The 19,653-nt window shown below is 39.5% G+C and overlaps 1 protein-coding gene and 3 non-coding genes across 6 annotated transcripts in view; 2 read left to right on the plus strand and 2 right to left on the minus strand.

The window, feature by feature from the left end:
• Positions 1-19,653, minus strand: part of m1ap (meiosis 1 associated protein) — a 55,759-nt gene that overhangs the window by 14,479 nt on the left and 21,627 nt on the right. The gene's annotated exons all lie outside the window — the stretch shown is intronic.
• On the plus strand, positions 14,481-14,552 carry trnaa-ugc (transfer RNA alanine (anticodon UGC)). Its single transcript has one exon. It is a non-coding gene; the product is annotated as a tRNA-Ala (tRNA).
• On the minus strand, positions 14,925-14,996 carry trnaa-ugc (transfer RNA alanine (anticodon UGC)). The gene has a single exon. It is a non-coding gene; the product is annotated as a tRNA-Ala (tRNA).
• Positions 17,573-17,644, plus strand: trnaa-ugc (transfer RNA alanine (anticodon UGC)). The gene has a single exon. It is a non-coding gene; the product is annotated as a tRNA-Ala (tRNA).

Below are 19,653 nucleotides of genomic sequence, written 5' to 3' on the forward strand. Positions count from 1 at the left end.
AGAAAGAATGGTGTATACAGAAGAGACAGGGGAGAAAGTATAAATACAGAAAGACCAAGACCAGGAGGAGGAAGGAGGAGGAGGCAGATGAAGACAAGATGAGTTAGGGAAGAGACGGGTGGGTGTGGTGGGTGATGGATGGTGGACCACACTCTAGCTGTGTGGTCCATCCAGAAGGAAAAAGGAAAGAGAAAATGAGGTGTATTCCTTTTCACTGCGGCATAAATAATTCGAGATGCACCCTTTGTGTCTGCTCTTTGCTGAGCAATACACTGAAGACCGAAGAGAATAGGTGAAAGTAGTTAACCCTGATATATGTGTCTGTGTGTTTGGAGAGATGGCAATGAGCTGAAGTAATGATGCTCTCTGTTTCTCTTTGGCAGGATTATCAGCGCTCATGAAGAATGTGTTTACACTGCTAAATCCTCACACAGATCTCCCTCTGCTCGGTTCACCAAGTGTGTGTGTTTATTGCAAGTGTGCAAGATCAAAAAAATCAATTATGTGTTATCGTTAAATCCTCCTATCGCTATCTCTTCTCGCTCCCTCTGTTTCTGTTCTCTGTGATCTGGTGGTATGAGACACCAAGACGCCATTAAATTGTGAGTCAGAGCAAGTGACCCATACCGCTGATCTACAAGTCTAATAGTGCTCCTGAATTTCATTAGCATTTGCTTGTGTGTGTGTGTACCTGAGAAGATAAACCATGACATGCATGCTGAGGTAAGCATGCAGGGTGGCAGTCGAATCTCATTAAGTGTGTGTGTGTCTCTATCAGATGTCAGAAAGTCAGGGTGGTCACGAAGGGATTTATGATTGCTCCCCTCTTACACTAAGCACTGCACTGTAACCGCGGTGTTTAAATCCAGCAAAAAGACTAAAAATGTGACTAATAAATGAGTGAGATCTACAGTAAGTGATGTGAAGATGTCAAAATAAACAGTTTCTGTGTCAGCTGTAAAATTCATGAACAGGAAATTTAAACGTTCATTTGACTTTTCAGTGCACTGCAACTTTATATATTTGCAGATCATGCTCATTTTTAACACAAAACTATTTTTTTGCAAAAGAATAACACACAATTGTGTGTTGAATAAACCTCAATACTACATATGGATGAGATCACATTTCAAAATGTGGTACTTAAAGACAGAATTATGAAGCTCTATTTAAGAAACACAATAAAACAGCATCCATACTCACATTTTCATTAACGTTTACAACCTGCTTTAGTATGAGAAATGCGTATCTAGTTAGGGTGTGGTTTCTCTTCCAAAGAGCCCGTCATGTGTTTTTACATTAGCACACATCATTTCTGTGCTTTTAAATGATAATAACTGTAGATTCTCTTACAAAAATATACAAAAACACTCCAAATCTAAGTTTAATAAAGGCACAGTTATATCCACTCATCATGGACATCACTTTAATGGTAACTTTGGGCTTTTAATCACTTCTTTGAACTGTTCTTTTCTCCAGGGTGGAATGATTGCACAGCAGACATCTTTAATGGGCACACAACTAATCCACACAGGGTCAAAAGTATACCTACACCTCCACTTCTATTTGGCCAACTGTCCCATAGCAAGTTGCTCTTCAATCAGACGCTTTTGCACATCAACAAGTATAATTCTTTCTCAACTCATTATTATGGTATTAAAACTTTGGGTATATACTCACTAACCAGTTCCCAGCAGCTACAGAAAGCTGATGTGACTGAAAAAGGTGCTTTAAGCCCATTGCACACTTGCTCCTTGCACCAAATACCAGACAGACAAACAGCCACTTATTTTCCCTGGTAAAGTCCAAAACAAACATTAAAAGTGTCTCTACTTTATACTGAGCAGCATCCCATAGCAGCTGTATCCCTCTCAGTCTTGTAGTCTCTATGCATTTGTTAAATAAGATTGCACAAATAGCAGAAACTCGGTTTCCTTAAGATAAGTCGCACATTAGCTGATGAATCTGATGCTGACTTATCAAACGCAGTCAAGTGCAAGATGGTTTCCTTTTACATTAGTGTTCCTCGTCTGTCTCCATTGATCCAGTTCTCTGATACCATATCCTCCTGACTCATATGTGATTAAATACCAAATAGATGCAACTAAGTTGCTTCCGATGACATCTCAGAGGGACGTAATTTTTAAAAAAATGATCACACAAACACACATATATATACACAAACAAAAAGAGTCGAATAATTCAGCCGATGAAAATGAAATGAATTCAGAATTTGCTGAAATTTCCCACAAGACTGTTTTCAGAAAAGGGCGGGAGGAGAAATCATTTTGAGTTTGACCGACAGTTTTTTTGCAAGATGCCAAGGGATTTGGCCACCTGCAACACCAAACACATTGGTGTATCTTTACTAATGCACTAATGCAACTATTTCCTTTTGCTTTTCACCTTGGTCATGTACGAGATTACTACCCTGCTGACTCTATGTGTGCGCGTCTTCTAAATCTCCATTCCACGTCCAGTAAAACGTCCTTTTACTCTGTGCATTAGGAAGAGCACATCATTGTCATGACCGCTGACCAGTGCAACATTAGCTTGTGAGTTCAAATTAATGACACTAATGCTCAATTAGAAGAGAAAGCTGAGCTCTTCCATGGAGCCCTGTTTTTACCCCTTCATAGAGATATGGATCAGCATGATGGACACTGTGGCCTGTAATGCCATGAAAGCTTCTGACAGTCATTTTCTAATTCCAGAGAGCTCATGCAAATGGGGGGTTTTAAAGTATGCTACTATGCACATCAATAGTTTGGAATTATGTCCTGTATATTTAGCCATTTAAATTCCTTTAATGCAATCACAACATATATATGAACATTTATATGCAACATTTTAAATTTTATGCAAAACAAGCCATTTAACTTCCCCACCACTGAAGAACAGGACACAAATGTTCTAACCTGGATCTTAATTTTGTAGATGTGGTCTATAATTTTAGAAGTCTTAGTCATCTGTTAGATATGGTTCTATCACTTAAAGTACATTTATCAAAATTATTATCCCATATTCCCAAACATAGACAATTCTTTGCTTCAAAAACAATGACTGCAGCAAAATAACCAACACAGAGATATCATCTCTGGAGTCAAGTTGAGAGGGTTTTTTTTAAACTTAATCATTTACCAGATAATTACCTGATGCATGTGGGTGACATAAATTATGTGTAGTGTATTCTACTGTGGTTAATAGCTGTTAATTAAGTGAATAAAATGTCTGCTTTTTTCAGCCGAGCATCAGAATGGGGAAGAAAGAAGATTTAAATAACTTTAAATGTGGTACGGTTGTTGGTGTCAGCTAGGCTGGGCTGAGTATTTCAGAAAGTGCTGATCTACAGGGATTTTCCAACAAAAACCATCTCTACAGTCCAGAGAGAACGGTCTGAAATGGTCCAAAAGGGAGAAAATGTCAACTAATTGAGTGAATGGCCAGATTGCTTTGGACTGATAGGAAGGAAACGATAACTCAAAGCTATATGCTACAGCTAGGTATGCAAAAGAGCATCTCTGAACCCACAATAGGAATGAAGCAGAAGCTACAGCAGCAGAAGGCTACATCAGCACCTGTTAGCTAAAGAAATCTTGGCACATTTTGGGCCATTTAGTGTAACTGACAGTGATTTAATTTCACGTTCTTTGTTTTATATTTGTTGGAAACATTTTTGTGATTTTGAATGAGCCGCTTATTGTGAGGTATGAAGTGCAGCTTCCAAGATGAACATGCTTTCCTGTTTGGCTACATCAGTCAATGAGGTGCGTTCAATGTGTCTCTGTTAATTTGAGTTTCCATGTAAAACATGTACATTTATATTTGCTGGATTTATCTTGCCATCAGTGTTTTTTGGAAACCCTGTCACACATAATGGTTTAAATTATTTCATTTTCACTGGATATATGAGACAAGCTAAAAGAGAATTATCATTTTATGTTTAAGAAACTGATGTTTCTAAATACAATTGCTTTATTTTAATAGTTCTCACGATGACAATGCTGAGTGATCCTGTTGGTGAGCTTGGAATAAGCCATCTGTAAACAAAGAACTTGTCCGCATGGTGACTGGCGGGAGTAACACTTCAGTACCAACTAAACATCATTTAAACACCACAGGCTAGCTGAGTGTTGGTGCTGACCATCTCCTTCATATTATGAGCACAATGTACCAATCTGTACCAATCTACTTTGAACTGCTTTTATCTTTAAAGTCGTGCCTTCTGCTTTTTATTTCTTTGTGAATACTATTTCTATTTCTAACATTCACACTCCAGCAAATGCATCAAGAGCAACGTGTGGTTCAATATCTTGCCGAAGGATACTTTGGCATGCAGACTGAGCAGCAGTGATTGGTAGATTACCTGCTCTACCTCCTGAGCCACAGCCACTACTTTTAATAAGTAATAAGCTTTGAATAAGTAATTTCATTCGTTTAACAGTTACATACAAATAACAGTAACATAGTTATCACAGAGTTACCTCTATTAATTTGTTTCCTTCAAAATGATATTAAGTAAGCAATAATTTTCATTTAACTCAAAAGTATGTTTTGTTTGAACTCTTATCAAATTAATATAGAGAGGAGGCATTACAGCTATGAGTAACAACCTGAAATGAACTCTGATAAATGTACATAAACATAAAGGAAGGGTCGATGAACGTCTGTCTGTGGAATTTCCCTCTGACATCCTTGTTTCAGCACCCACTCTGTCCTCTGTCAGTACGTCTGTGTGAGCGTTAATGATGAATACTTCACTGATGTACTTTGAGACTGTGACAAATAGGACATTGATCATATGGTCTGAAACACGGGCACTCAACAAACCAGCCGCTGTGTGACCCAGTTGCCTCACAGACATTTGTGTTAAAGCCATGCGGTCATGGGGACAATTAAGGAAGACAGACACTTGAAGAGTACAAGCGGATGAGGGGGAAGAACAGCCCTGTTATCTAGCTGTCATCTTAAGAGGAAGAACAAAGGGAGAGAGAAAAGGGAGCGCCAGAACAAGAAATACTACAGAGCTGGTTGAATAATAGGACTATTCATATTTGATGGCTGATTGGGTGTGTTACAGGATTCTGGAGAATTTATTTGCAAGTGGATGTAACGTGAAAAATATTTGAACACAACATGCTACATTAATTAGCACCAAGATATACTTAAGTCAGATGGAGCTACCACAGAAAAAAACTATGAATCTTAGCAGTCAAGTGTTAAAGCTTGCAATCTTTCCACTGGCAACCAGAGGGAGACTTGTCAGGTTGCAAAAACATCAGACTGTATAGAAGTCTATGAGAAAACACCCCAACTGCTCACTTACTATAAAGTAAATACTTTGACGATATAGGCTTAGTTTGTGTTGAATAAATATCGACAGTGTCATATTCCATGCGGTGTGCTATCTGATGTTGTATTTACTTAATTTTAAGCCATGCTCAGGACCAGATTATTTTTTATTAAGTCCTGATACACAAAACCTTATAATTGAAAAAGGGTGCAATTTGTTTTTACCATGACTGTAAGGTCTCTTAAGAGATTTGTTCCCATCCCAGTTCAATAAATCTGAGAACCAGATTCAAATTGAAACCAAGAATATTATTCACAGCTATGTAAACCAGGGGATACGTATATGAATGACATAGAAAACTACAAACTTTGGTTTTATTTCCAAACCAGCCATGGTACACTGAAGATGGCCAATGGATGGAAATAAAGTGACGGCAAAAGATCAACTGCCTCACTACAAGCAGAATCTGGAAATAGCAGGTGGTTAGTTGGAAGAGAAAGACACAGAAAGCCAGAGAGGATGGCAGCTGGGTGACTTCTTTGAAGCACTTGAAAAAGACAAGAGGACAGAGGAGAGGAAGCACTCTGCAGACTGCACTTCATGGAGGCACATAAGAGAGAAGAGGGTTAGAGGAAATGAAAGGAAACCAGAAAAGATGATGCACCAAATAATCTCCTTCAAAGCATACTTTTTATAAGACCTAAAAATGACAACAGCTAATAACGAGTAAAAAAACACTAAAAAGCTCCAGGAATCAAAAAACTGCTTTTGTTTTTTGTGTGCATGTGTCAAAGTGATGTCATTCTGTCATTCTGTTCCTTGCTGGTTTTGGTGAGATGCACCTGACAGTGATTGAGGGAGTAAAAGTGCATGCACAACATTTACCATAGGGGCTAAAGACTGATGAACCTTGTGGAACCCATAGCATTGACCCCAAATAAGTACAACCACACGAACATTTAGTTTGTGCATCTCACCCTGTATTCATATAGAAAATCTGGGCAATGTCAAATAGAGTGCAGCATGCAGAAGACAACAGAAATATTTTCACTACAAAAAAAACTTGATCTCAGACAAGAAGCTGCTATTTGTGTTCTCATATACAATTATGCATAGGAACAACAAGAAAGGTCAGCCTGTGTATGTGCTGCACAGTGCTGCAGGGTGTGAGAGAGCTGTGCTTACCCTTGCACACAAGCTGAGAGACAGAGACCTCACTTTTGTCCGAAGCTGCCCTTTTATACACACACCACACAACAGGAAGTTGACCCTTAGAGATGCTTTTTCATTACTGGAAATACTTTGTTTGGTTCAGGCGAGGGTGTTCTTTGGATGGAGTGTGCAGGGGGCGGGATATATGACTGCAAATATTGTTATATGGATTCCAACTGATATTAAACTGACTCTGTCCATGGGACTTGGAAGGATTATCACTGCTTAATGTCCAATCTGGCACAATTTATGCTGGGTAATGTCTCAGAAAACTCAGGCGTGAATGTTGGAAACAACCATCTATTAATATTACTGCAAATTAGAAACAAATTGGTCAGGATAAATGTTATTATGTAGATGGTATTTCTGTTTAGGGAATTCTCCAGTTTCTCAGTGAGCTACTCACAAACAGCTTGAGAGACATGTGCAGTGGTAATCTTGTGCGTGCCTGCTGTTGTGACTTGTACAGAAAAATGACCAGGGTGCTCATTCAGACATGAAACCAGCCCGTTTAGATTGCATGAATGCATGTCTGAAAGAGGCTCAGTGACACCCACACACTTCTGTCCTCAAACCATAGAGGACCATAAGCACATGTGGCTTCATGTGAAAGAAAACAGGCAGGAAAAAATATGGGGCGACAGAACAGACCTACACAACAGGGTATAGCAAAGAAATGAGAGCAGATGCTAAAAAAAGAAGAAAACAACACGATCCTTTACTTTGCCTTATATTTTCCACCACAATCAGAATTTTAAGTCTGGTTATGCACCCTTCTGCCTCCAGTCCTGATGGAGCTGATGGCAGAGGCGAGATGTGACTGATGGAGCAGGACAGTGACAGACAGTGGCAGGTAGATAGAGGATGGTGTTTAATTGCTGTGAACCACTTTGAGTAACCTTGTTTTTTTCTTTCTCTGCTCACTCTTTTGACATTCTCTTTTCCAACTTTGTGTGAACCCAAGAAAGAAAGAAAGAAAGAAAGAAAGAAAGAAAGAAAGAAAGAAAGAAAGAAAGAAAGAAAGAAAGAAAGAAGATAACTGAAACTGCTTCTTTTGGCTGCCAAAATACTGCACGTGTCTGCAAACCACAACTACAGGAAAATGATGTGGGACCCCACCCTATGTTTTACCAGAGGCTTCCTTTCATGAATAGAAACTGTAGATTTATTTTCTCAAACAGGTGGGGCTAAAATGATTTAAAAAGATCTAGAAGAATGAAGACAGAAGTGTTAGGAGAGATTAGATAAATGATTTTTTGTATTTTAGCGTGACCATGAACCTGAGCAACCAGCCAATCTCAGCAAGATACTAATAGACACCATATACTGGTGTGAACGGTGATACCAGTCTCCATCTGTGAGGCCACCTGCTACTCTGCTAATACAGTGGTGTGAACCGCCTGACCTTGCCGATGTCTGTGTGTAGTGAAAAGAAAAATACGGATTCTGATTTTCAGACAATAAAAAAAAGGTTTGTCTCTCCTTCTGTCCTCTGTACGCATTTAAAGACACAATTATCTAAGCATGTGCTTTCTCTCTTGGTGAAAGCTTTGCGATGGCTACAGTGTGTGCGTCTCTCAGGAGGTCTGGGTGGGGTTTCCTTTGGAGGACCTCTGTGCACATTTAGCCACAATGCACTAAACTGAACTAGCTGACTATGATGGAAAATGAACTGAATGGGAGAGACGGGGAGAAACTGAAGAAAAAAGTTTGTGAGGGAGAAAAGACCCTCGGGTGAAAGACTGCAGGTATGTTGAAATAGTAGCTGAGAAGGAAACGGTTTGGTGGAAAGTTGTTTTTACACAGAGCCAACTACACAAAAGTGTAGAAATGGTGTTTATTAACAGCTCAGAGTTGAGTTGGAGTGAGCTGTATGAGGTTCAAGAAGTGACCCGATCAGAAATACCTTCACTGTTCAGTTTCCTTGTTGAGGTGCTTTGGTGGAAAAAATTAATTTATACCAGACTCTCACATTTGACTCTGTAGTGCAGCATTAAATAGAACTGAGTGGCGTGGTTTGTATGTCTCAAGTGGAGTTGTATCTGTAATTCATCAACGTGTCTTTTAGACCCCATTCCTACAAAACTGCTCAAAGAAGACCTGCCATTAATCAATGCTTCGATCTTAAATATGATCAACCTATCTCTAATAATCTGCTATGTACCACAGGCCTTCAAGCTGGCTGTAGTTAAACCTTTACTCAAAAAGCCATCTCTAGACCCAGCAGTCTTAGCTAATTATAGGCCAATCTCCAACCTTCCTTTCATATCAAAAATCCTTGAAAGAGTAGTTGTCAAACAGCTAACAGATCATCTGCAGAGGAATGGCTTATTTGAAGAGTTTCAGTCAGGTTTCAGAGCTCATCACAGCACAGAAACAGCTTTAGTGAAGGTTACAAATGATCTTCTTATGGCCTCTGACAGTGGACTCATCTCTGTGCTTGTCCTGCTAGACCTTAGCGCAGCATTCGATACTGTCGACCATAATATCCTATTAGAGCGATTAGAACATGCTGTAGGTATTACAGGTACTGCACTGCAGTGGTTTGTATCATATCTATCTAATAGACTCCAATTTGTGCATGTAAATGGAGAGTCCTCTTCACACACTGAGGTTAATTCTGTTTACATTATACATGCTTCTCCTAGGAAGTATTATTAGAAGACATAGCATACATTTTCACTGCTATACAGATGACACGCAGCTCTATCTATCTATGAAGCCAGATAACACACACCAATTAGCTAAACTGCAGGAATGTCTTAAAGACATAAAGACCTGGATGGCCGCTAACTTTCTGCTTCTTAATTCAGACAAAACTGAGGTTATTGTACTCGGCCCTGAAAATCTTAGAAATATGGTATCTAACCAGATTCTTACTCTGGATGGCATTACCTTGGCCTCCAGTAACACGGTGAGGAACCTTGGAGTCATTTTTGACCAGGATATGTCCTTCAATGCACATATTAAACTTTTTAATGAGTCAAAAATACACAACAGTGGCAGTGCAGATGTGAAGTTTTACTACTGTTTACATTCAGTTCCGCCATCTTGGATTGTTTTATATTGGTCTGCTCTTTATAAGTGGGCTATACATTTCTCATTGGGAGCTTCCAGTTGCAAATTTCCAACTTTCGACCTCTTGAATAAGTACAGTTACAGTACAACCCAGTAATGGTGTCGCAGCCTACAACTTTTGAGAAATAGAAATATGAATATTACTTTTTTTTCAAAGTTAAACACTAAAAGAAAGACTGTATGTTTTCCTTCATTAGGATACGGATTTGTGCCAGCCAGTGTATGGGACTGTAGCCTAAGGTTTCATTAACATTGAGCTCCTAACTTTGCTGTCTCTGCAGAGAACATCTGAAGCTTTCTGAATGACGACGTTTAGATCCCTAGTCAACTTCCTAACCACCTTTATACATAATGACAAAATGCTAACAGTGCCCTAGCGTCTGTCAGTGACGGAATACCAAATTATGTTTTCATTAAAAAAAAATAATTCTGGCTACCTGCCCAACTAGAACTCCTTCATGTGACCTAACATATAGCATCAGGATGAAGGGACAACATTCTTCACAACTCCAAATGACCAGAGTTAACATAGCCTCATCTCCAAGCATCATTTCTGGCAAAGCATCTCCAAGCATCGATTTTGCTAAGGCATCGATAGAAAAGCTCACAGGTTTCTTTTATATTAGTATTAACTTCTTGTACAGAGGAAGCCAACTGAGGGGAGTAGTCGCCTCTGGGGATCGATGAAGTTTCATATTATCATTGTAATGTAATACAAGAAATATGACTCATTGTGAGCCCTGAGGATGAAGTCTTGCCTTACTCTTTTTATAATTCTTGACTGTGGGCCAGTGGATTATAATCCTCCTCTCAAGGGACAAAAATTTTCACAGTTATTATTCTTGCGACTCGAAATGGATTTGTGGGATGTGTGCTGATCCAAGTGCAACTGTGTGGGGTGTGGAAATGGCTTAAGTGTTCTGAAGGAGGCAAATAAGGAGAAGGAAAACACTTCTAAACAAAAAGAGCATTTCTTATCCGAGGTGGCAGCCACAACGATAACAAGGCATACAGCACATACTCCAGGCACTGTAACAGTTAATGTGATTACACAATACAGAACACCCACCACAGTTCGTGAAACGAAGATATGGAACCCAAATTCTTCTAAAGAGTTTCCTTGAGGAATGGAGCAGGCAGGTCAGATATTCAATAGGAAAGTATTCCATAAGAATTATGTACCAGATTGTTTTGCTGGGGGTTTGTCATTTATCCAAGATAGAAAAAATGTTTTCCTTATAGCATATGCAGGGATATCGTAAAGTCTATTAAAGATGCCATCAGTAATATTATCCCGACTCGGATGTCCCAACAGCAGAGATACAGTGTCCACTTTCAAGTATTCTTTCCATATCCTGCAAAATATCTATCCAATCGGATTAATTATTTTGGCATGACCAAACACAGTGTATGTAGGTTTCGACTGAAGTCTTACACTTCAGTACGAAAGTTGATGATTCATCTGGTGCCTTTTATTGTGAGCATTTGATCAATGGCCGTGAGTACCATTCACAGATAGTTAGAGAAAAGCTGTAAGCACAGCATTGTAAGATGGTGAAAGATGTACCCTTAGATGTACCCTTAGGCCCCCTCCTCAACTCAGAGATGGTCTTTCCCCTTGACTCAAGATAAGACAAGATATACCTTTATTAGTCCCACGAGTGGGACCGCTCAAACCAGCATTCCTTCCTGTTGAGATATGTGACTTTCAGCTAATAACTCTTTGGGAATTACCTCGTTGGCGCAAAAAATATTCTCTTATTGCTGTCAAACTGTGTTTTCTTTAGTATTTTTCATAGATGCAACTAACAAAATGGGGAAAAAATGATATGCTTTTGCAACCGACTACTAGTAACAAAGTGCCTAAAGATAAAATTTAAAATTGGTTCTTTGCTAAGTTGTCTGTCTTATGTAGATCCCTGGAGTTAGGTCTCTTTTTTTATGTTTGAATGATTTATAGTTCAGTGTTAAGTGGCTTAGAAATTTAAAAAAACATTCCTCTGAAAACGGTCAAGTACAAGGACATTATATAATTGTAATCTGATGCAGAATGTATAGACTGTGGACAGGATTCCTTGACTGTATACATGCTGCCATACTTCTCTTTTTGTAGCATTAATATGCTGATCATTTCATCCTGTCATGCACAAAGTGCAGAATTCCCTTGCAGCTTATCTTCCACAGTTATAGACTGAAAGTAGCGTTTTGCTGAAAGGAGTTTAGTTTTAATCTGAGCAGACCCACTTTTTGAAAAATCACAGATGGTTAAGGCAGAGAGGCACAATAAATCTAGGTTAATACATCGTAAATCTATGGTAATACAAGAGAGATAAAAAGATAAAAAGAAAGAAGAAATGGAATACTTCACAGAAGTATCCCATTTCACAGAAAGCAAGAAGTATGAGGGAGGGGCAACAGTTAGAGACAAAACTTTCTTCTCCAAAAAAGAACGGGAAAGAGGAAAAGGGAGGTGGTAAGGAGCAGAAAGTAAATAGGTAGTTGGAGAAAGAAGAGAAGAAATGAGGTAAAAAGTCCTATCATCTTTCTGTTACGCTTTGACAGAGCAAGGCAGAAGGGTATGATTAAAAGAAAAGTGAAAATTAACACTGGGAAGGACCACACATGCTTGTAATATATATAAATATGTGCACACATACACACACACAGACTGGAGAAAGGTTCAAAGAAAGACTCATGAGTCATTTAGACATATTTGCACATAGGACACACAAAAGTGTATGATGATTCATAAGCAAATCTAAAAATACACAAGCAACAACACAACCTGCAAAAACGGAGACATATAAACAGAATTACAAACGCACACAGTTCTGTGTTCCTTTAGGCCTAAAAACAAGACCTGTCATCTGTCCCCCATAAAAGCTTCTTATCACTTGTACAAACTGGACAGACAGCAAAAGAAAACAAAAATCTGGAGGGGAAAAGACTGAGCTGTAGCACTGTGGTTTTGTGAACAGTGAGAAAGATATGAAAAGGACAGGGGAGTGAGAGATGGTAAGAAAAGGAGAGAGAGGATTAGGGGAGATATAATGGGCTATAATCCTTTTCTATTGAGAGATGGATCCCAGAATCGCTGACAGGGTGTCAGTTTGAAAGAGCTATTTGCCCAAGATATGAGACTGCTTTTAGACTGCTTCTACCTTCAGCTCTGAGGTCTTAGGGAAAAAAAAACCAACAACCCCAAAACACAAAAGCACAAAGAGACCAATCTATTTCACTTAATGCTTTTTAAATGAATTGTTTTAATTTAGCAATAATTTTCATTACTATAATCGAACATATACATTAGTAATAGTCATATTAGTGTTTTTAAGAAAGAACTATAGGAAATTCAAACATTGAAACAAAGTCTAATTTATTTTGCTTATGATCAGTAAGCTGTCAACACTATAGATGTAAAATTACATGTAGTTATGGGATGATTTGACAAGGTGAAGAAAATCCCCAGCCATGTAACAGGCTTTTTATCGCTACAACTCAAGACTCCCTGTACTAACAGGGAGATGGAAAAGTCTGGTGTGAAATGGTTTTCTTACATTTTAGAGAAAGGCAAAAATATATATTTTTAATGTGCGTCAGTCAGAATGATTTTTCTTTTCTCTGATCCGTGACTGTCAAGACATGGGGGAGCAAAAACAAAAATGACATATTCTGATTGCCTTGGGTTAGAAAAAAGGTTAGGGTTAAAGTTATCACCTAACATGATAATACCAGGGCTAATGATAAAAAAATATTAGTGACCATTTTCTTAATGAGTTTCTGCTCCTCAGTGGTGAGTTGGTAATGGTCGTACTAATAGTCTCTTTGAGAATGACATGAAAATGATTTATTGAGAAGAATTTATCTCTTGCATCACTGCACAGTAGACAGTCATGAAAACTATGTGGGTATACAGTTGTTTGTTCCAGAAGACTGCTTCTACAATGGTTTATCAAAGAATGGGTCCTTCTCAGGAGCTCAGTTAATTGCAGGGTGGTACTATGGTAGGATGCCACTAGTCCAGCTGTAAAATTTCCTTGTTATGAATATTCCATAGTCAGTTAATGGTATTTTAACAAAGTGCCACAAGATGGTAGGCCACCTGAGGTGCATAGTGCGCATAGGTCGCCAACTTTCTGCAGAGTCAATTACTACAGATGTCCAAATTTCACATGGCCTTCAGATTAGCTCAAGAACAGTGCATAGAGAGCTTCATGGAATGTGTTTCCATGGCCAAGCAGCTGCATCCAAGCCTTACATCACCACGTTCATTGCAAAGTGTTTGATCCAGTGATAAAAGCTACTGGACTCTAGAGCAGTGGAGATGTGTTCTTTGAAGTGATGAATCACGCTTCTTCATCTGGCAATCGGATAGACGATTCTGGGTTTGGCGGTTGCTTTTGTGGGATTATGGTTTTGGGTTGCTTGTTAGGAGCTGGGCTCAGCCCCTTTGTTCCAGTGAAAAGAACTCTTTAATGTTTAAGCATACCAAGGTGTTTTGGACAATTTCATGCTCCCAGATTAGTGGGAACAGTTTGGGGATGGCTCGTTCCTATTCCAACTCAACTGCACAGCAAATGCATAAAGCAAGGCCCATAAAGACATGGATGAACGAATCTGGTGTGGAAAAACTCGACTGGCCTGCACAGAGTCCTTACCTCAACCATCTAGAACACCTTTTGGATGAATTAGTGCGGAGACTTTGAGCTAGGACTTTTAGAAGAACAGTCAAAAATACAAAATATGTATCACCTGTTCATCTTCAGTTACTGGACATCCAGACTAGTCATTTGTAGTCCAAAGAATAAAAGACAGTTTAACCTCTTGTATGACCATCTCACAAGCAACCAAAGGCTAAACAGCGGGATAATATTATGGGATCAGGTACCTGCTACAAGGGGATGCAGCTCAGTGGTAGAGCGTATGCTTTGCATGTATGAGGTCCTGGGTTCAATCCCCAGCATCTCCAACTTTTTAATGCTGTAAGTAGCTTTGGATTGACATTGCTGTGATAAACTATATGTTAGGCCTGCTTTGTAGTAATATAGGTCACCAACACAGTATACTGATTGGCATGACATGCTAATGAAGTTGGTTTTCTCTATTTCTTAATTCTGCATTTTATTAAAAAGAACTGTTGTTAAAAGGTAGTGACTGCCTTAACATTTGGGTCTCACAAATTATTGTAATTTATTGGACCTCAGCCTCAGGTCATACTATAAGAGAATCAACTTATATTTGGTAGTTATGATGACGATTCATGTTGTATTACTTTAACCCCGGTGAATATGAAAATTGTATATATTTTGACAGTCTAAAGCTGATTAAAGGACTGAAAAACTGGAGATGCTGGGGATTGAACCCAGGGCCTCATACATGCAAAGCATGCACTCTACCACTGAGCTACATCCCCTTCGCCTTGCTTTCGTTATGGCAGCTTTTATGTCAAAGACATTTTGTCTTCTCACATCCTGACTGATTTTTTTTAAGTGAACCCCCTACAAAAATAATAACAAAGTATCAATTTTGAATCTTATTGTCACCACTGTTATATCTAGGGATAGGAATTGATAAGAATTTAGCGATTTTGATTCCATTATCCTCATTGATTCGATTCCTTATCGATTGTCATTGGGTTCTCATTGGCTCTGTTGTGAGTCACCACCTTTGCTAAGCAGCAATAAATAAATTACAAATTTATTTCCTCCCTTAGTTGTGATCAGTCTTCACTCAAAAGTCATTATTACATATCCATCCATCCATTCGCTTCCGCTTGTCCTTTTCAGGGTCGCGGGGGGCGCTGGAGCCTATCCCAGCTGTCATAGGGCGAGAGGCGGGGTACACCCTGGACAGGTCGCCAGTCTGTCGCAGGGCCAACACACAGGGACAGACAACCATTCGCACTCACATTCATCCGCACATTCACACCTAGTGACAATTTGGATTATCCAATTAACCTATCCCCACAAGCTGCATGTCTTTGGACGGTGGGAGGAAGCCGGAGTACCCGGAGAGAACCCACGCAAACACGGGGAGAACATGCAAACTCCACACAGAAAGACCCCGGCCTTATTACATATATTACACATATTACACATTACTTCAAAGTAATGTAGTATGTTTCTTAATTACTCCCGGGAAAAAGTAATTTGTTATACTACTCGATGTATTACTTTCACGTTACTCATTAAAATAGCTGAAACACAGTCTCATTATCACCATTTAACAATATAAACCTGAGGCTACAAGCCCATACACCAACACAAATCCCTAATGAGGACACAAATCTAAGATCTTTCTCCTAGAAGAATACAAAGCTGACCGCACAAAGCAAAGATAAAAAAAAAACAACCCTTGTGTGTGTTTTTTCTGAGACAGGAGGATCTGGCAATGACCTTCAGGTGTGGCAGAGGGCAGCCCATGATTTTTTGGGTGGTGTTAATTACCCTCTGCACAGCCTTCCTGTTCTCAGTTGTGGCCCCTGCAAACCAGGAAGTAGGAGAGCACGCTCTCCACTGAGGAGCAGCGTCTGGTCCAAGTTGTTCTTCCTCAGGACACGGAGGAAGTGCAGCTGCTGCTGGGCATTCTTTACCAGGCTGATGTTTTTTTTATATATATGTATAGATTTCTCTGTAATACTTGATATACATAAAATAATGCATTTTTGGTTTTTTTTCATTAAAAAATGAAAATAACAAAAACAACAAAAAACATTAACAGCATAATAAAAACTAATAAGTAAATGGTTAAAATTCTGAAGCCTCTGAACAGTTATAATCAGGAATAAAGGCTGTAAAAACTCATAAAATAATGTTAATTTATACAATGTTGACATTTTTTCCCTCACTGACACCATAACTATATATTTTTAAAGTGATAGGGTTATGTGCTCCTTGCTGAACCTGGGTGCAGGCCTGGGAGTCTGTGTGAGAAAATAGGTTTTCCTCCAAGCTACAGCAGAGAAGCAATAAAGAGGCTTATTGATGTGAGACTAATGCATGGAGGAATGGAGGATAGATCAATGACGGGATAATACACAACCTCCACAATCCATAACAAACACACTGTGGATGGTGTTTTAGTTGAATAAAGGCTGTCACTTGAAAGCTGGATTTTGGGACTAAATGTGGGTGAAATGGTTGTTTTGTCACTTCGAGAAGCATTTGAAAATTCTATATTTGAATAAGATAAATGCTCTGACAAAGCTCAGAAGTGATGTGCAAAAGACTAGAACTGTTTGAATGAGTATTTTGTCAAAATATGACGATAAGGAAACGCATTTTGTCAGCCATTTGAAAGGGATTTTCAGAGAAGCTCAAGAAGCCTGCGTCACATGGATTTTCATAGGACTTAACTCTATCATCAGGCAAATTGTAAATGAGAAAAGATGTTAAAATCTGACACATACACAAGCACAGTTTGGCATGCCGATTTAAATGACTAGTGTAAAAGCAACACAAAAGTTGTGTTCAGTCACATAAACAAAACAGCTACACAATATTTGTGTGAATGCATTACCTTTATGTAGAGCATTTATCAGCCACAGTTCTTAGCTCAGAAATAAATGTGAAGGTTAAAACTTCAAAAAGTTCAAAAAACAGGCTACAAAAATAAAATACTGCTTTTATGGTTAAAACACAGCTATTCCCTGGTATGTGCTAATTTACTACGACTGTGGCATCCAATAAAAAGTGTAGAGTGGAGGTGAAGGAGGAGTGCTTGTGTCAGTGTTTATCTAGTATCTTTCAAAACAATTTTCAGCTCCACACTTCACCTTCTTCGCTGAAAGCACAGTGCCTCTCAGTGCTGCCAACTTGGTGGTAACTAGCGTGGTGAACACAGACAAGTGTGCCTGAAAAAATTTAGGCCAGTTACTGCACAAGTGAGTATCGTGGCCACTGGAAAATAGCTTGTCAAACGCTTTTGCAACGTTTCTGTAAGCTAAAAAGTGAAGCTCAGGACAAAGAGACATTGAGTCTAAGCAGAGTTGGGGATGTAGCTCAGTGGTAGAGCGCCTTCTTTGCATGTATGAGGTCCTGGGTTCGGTCCCCAGCGTCTCCAACCTCATCGCTTTTTAATGTGAACAGAAGAGGTTGGCAGCAGCTTAGTGCAGGTAGACATGCTCAAGAAAACCTGCTGAAGCTCAAACTGAGTATCAGAATGGGAAAGAAAATGTTGATTTTGAATATGGTATGGTTGTTAGTGCCAGAGGGGCTCATCTGAGTATTTTAAGAAACTGCTGCTCGATCCACCACTTCACAAAACTCAGTCTGAAACTGCTTTCTAAAGTGAATTCACTGTACTCAAACGGCCTCCATAGTCAGCAGATCTCAATCCAATCGAGCAAATCTGGGATGTGGTGGAGCGAGAGATTTGTATCATGATTGCAGCTGCCAAATCTGCAGCAACTGTGTGATGCTATCATGTCAATATGAGCCAAAATCTTTCAGGCATGTTTCCAGCACCTTGTTGAATCTGTGAAGAATTAAAACAAAGAAAAGATGAACAACCTGGAACTGGTAAATTCTAAGTTATGAAGTGGCTGGTAAGTGTATGGTGCCCTCGTCACTTTCCAGATAATTCACTAATATACAACAGAGGCATTAACAATGACCCAATCAGTCTCTGCTGTTGTATATGCTGCAATGGCATTTTAAGGTCTAAAAATCAGCACTGCATTGTAATTCAGATGTTTTTAGCGATAGCTGAATGGCTCTGCCCTGCAAAAGAGCAAAATGTTGCTGGAAAAAGGATCGCAACATACGTGTTCTTGCATTAAACATCCTGCTGCGCTGATAGAGACACATCTGTCAAGCTCTAGGAAGAGCACACTTGTCGAGCATCTTTGATTTGCAATTAAAAAGGCGAGAAACTACTCATGGGATTAACAACTCAGTAAAATAAATATCACAAATGATAATGTCACTAACTCAATAGACAGGTTGGAAAAAGAGACATACATATTAGAGTTGGATGTCTCGAGACCGGTCTTTTACACGGTCTTGGTCTTGTCTTGATCTCGGATCCCTCGGTCTTGTCTTGGTCTCACTGTTTCGGTCTTGCTGTCTCAGATCGACATAGATTTGGAGTCAACAGTATCCTGACACACAACGTAACGTTTGATAATGTGTCATGCGCAAAAGCATCAGCTCCAAGAGCCGTGCTTAGAGAGTGCTTTGTAGTGAATCAGAAGAGTCGACTCCCATTCAGCGAGAGCCGGCTCCTCACTTAATTTCCTTTCGCTGCTCAGCTCTCACACAGTGGCTCAGCTATGCTCCAATCCCTCTATATTGTGGCCAATCACATGCGAGCATATAGGACAATATCATTATGTGAAAAACAGAGAGGGTGAGCGACGCGACAGTCAAGTGGAGCGAGCGTCTGTCCTCTCAGTAAGTGAGTGAGACAGTAGGCAGCGGTGAGGAGGGCTGCGCGAGTGCATCGCAAAAACACATAAATATGCCTGACACCCGTAAACGAAGCAGTTTACGGGTGTCAGGCTGCAGTTTAAAGACTTTTTTGTCTTGGTCTTGGTCTCGTCTCGATTTTGTCTTGGTCTTGACTCAGTCTGTCTTGGTCTTGTCTGGGTCTCGATACCCTCTGGTCTTGGTATTGTCTCGGTCTTGGTTTAGGCGGTCTTGACTACAAATCTAATATATATATATATATAATCAGCAAGGAAAACAGTGAAATTCACCCTGCTGTCCACTAATATTTAAAGCTTTCAGCATCTCTTAAGTTAAATTAATTACACAATTAGTTGAATCAGTCTCCAGCATATCAAGCTTGAATTTATTGTCTTCTCTTTGGTCTGTTTTGCAGACGAGGGAAGGAAACACTACCCAGCAAAGGCATGTGGCACAAGGGGGCAGCAGTGACAGTGTGTGCTTGTTGTATGAGGCATGGGGAACAATCTCCAGCATCTCCATTTCCTTTAATCACACATTTAAAAACAGGCTTTAATCACCTCACCAACGCCGAACTAAAAACACTTAAAAAACAAAAGCATAATTAATCACTGTGCATGCGTAATGGCAGCCCTTCATCAGGGTGCTGTCACACAATCAGAG

Source organism: Aulonocara sp. 'chitande type north' Nkhata Bay, linkage group LG3 (assembly GCF_057382095.1).
Source record: "Aulonocara sp. 'chitande type north' Nkhata Bay isolate Kocher_YH1m ecotype deep benthic linkage group LG3, A_spYH_male_GT1.1, whole genome shotgun sequence".
Taxonomy (NCBI): domain Eukaryota; kingdom Metazoa; phylum Chordata; class Actinopteri; order Cichliformes; family Cichlidae; genus Aulonocara; species Aulonocara sp. 'chitande type north' Nkhata Bay.